This window comes from Mizuhopecten yessoensis, unplaced genomic scaffold, assembly GCF_002113885.1.
Source record: "Mizuhopecten yessoensis strain PY_sf001 unplaced genomic scaffold, ASM211388v2 scaffold10979, whole genome shotgun sequence".
NCBI lineage: Eukaryota > Metazoa > Mollusca > Bivalvia > Pectinida > Pectinidae > Mizuhopecten > Mizuhopecten yessoensis.
In genome coordinates this window covers 242,150-244,154 of record NW_018408817.1, presented here as the reverse complement: position 1 = coordinate 244,154, position 2,005 = coordinate 242,150, and positions in this window count along the sequence as shown.

Genomic DNA, 2,005 nt, shown 5'->3' with positions numbered 1-2,005 from the left:
TGAATTGTTTCACCTACTGATTGGTGGCAATATAACGTATGAACTGAATACATTAGAGTTAACAGAATTTCGTATGGCATCAGTCAATCATATTTCAAAAATGCTTAATGCATACTTCGAATGAATATTCAATACTTTTGTGTATATCATTCTTAACATTATTAATTATGTTTTCTTTTGTAAACTGTACTCAAATTGATTAACCTATTCCTATTGTGTTAACTTATTACGTTGTGCACTAATTTTACCTTACCATCTATTTGATTTTGCATTTATTATCTAATTTATCATTGTAACTACATTACTGTTGGTAAAATCTTCTTAAAGGAGGAAATAAAGAGAATAATAATAAGAAGAAGAAGACGGGTGTCTTCTGACACCGCCGAAAACAAGAATAGGGATTAAAAAAGCATGTCCCCAGACGACACCAAGAAAAATTCCAAGATTGCCGGCCTTTCACGTGGAATTTTACTCTCAGAACACTGTTGTTGAAATATTTTCGTTTATTCCTTCTTTATTGAAATTCTTTAATGTATCGATTTATTTTTAATGATGTATTAAAGCTATAATCATGTGGGTAAAAAGGTTTCAATTTATATTTAGTTTCTGGCAGCGATATTGGGGATTCCTGAACTTGTTAAACATACTAACCCTAATTACCTTGCCCTGTGTATAAAAATCGTCATTTGGAATATATTTACAACAGTCTGCAATTTCCAGTAACACAGACTTTGTTTAATATCATCAAAACAATTTGTACCCAAATTATTAGATACATTCTGTCCCAGTATTTTTTTCATGATTACCACATGGCGTTCAGAAATTTGGTATTATTTAAGGGTGTAGTTTTGAGGTATTGAAAGNTTTAATTAAAAGTGGTGCTCATCCATGTGCATTAAATCCTTTAACGATTAGTAAAATACTTAAATCAAAAGTATATGCTTCAGCCCTATATGGTTGTGAATTATGGTGTCTTCCAAAAACCGAAATTTGAATGTAAGAAAGAGCACAACGTTTTATTTTAAAGTCAATTAAAGGGTTCCATACAAGAACCCGTACAGATATGTGCACAGGCCTTCTAGGGTGGTTAAGTTTAGAAGCATACATATATACCAAGAAATTATTATTGTTGGGAAGATTATGTAACTTGGAGAAAAATTGTATATCTTATCTTGTGCTTTTTACTCGTCTTTTTATGGCAGTTATAGGGACCAATGTGTATAAGAATGGTTTTTTGAATAAAGTAATTAGAGTTCTAAAGAAATATGATTTATACAAATTAGTACAAGAATGTTTATCAAATGGATTATTTCAAGTGAAACGTACATGGAAAGCGAAAGTAAAGCATAATGTACAGTTATATGAAGAAAAAGCATGGAAGGAGAGAATGAGTGGTGACCGCGATTTCTGCAGATTTATAATTGTTCATGATAATTTGGCAACTCATATATTGTGGAAATTGTTAATGAAATTTCCTCAAAACAGAGAAGCCATACGTAGTATAATGAAATTGATTGTATCTCTAAGACATTCAGAAAAAACTGAATTATGTCATAAATGTGGACAAATGTATAACGATATAGATACCCACATAGTTTTACAATGTGATTGTACAGAAGACTTACGAGATCAGTTATGGTGTCAAGTCATTAATGCATGTGAACTTATGTTTAGCGTAAATTTACACTCTCATTCAGACTTTGAATTGTTTCACCTACTGATTGGTGGCAATATAACGTATGAACTGAATACATTAGAGTTAACAGAATTTCGTATGGCATCAGTCAATCATATTTCAAAAATGCTTAATGCATACTTCGAATGAATATTCAATACTTTTGTGTATATCATTCTTTACATTATTAATCATGTTTTCTTTTGTAAACTGTACTCAAATTGATTAACCTATTCCTATTGTGTTAACTTATTACGTTGTGCACTAATTTTACCTTACCATCTATTTGATTTTGCATTTATTATCTAATTTATCATTGTAACTACATTA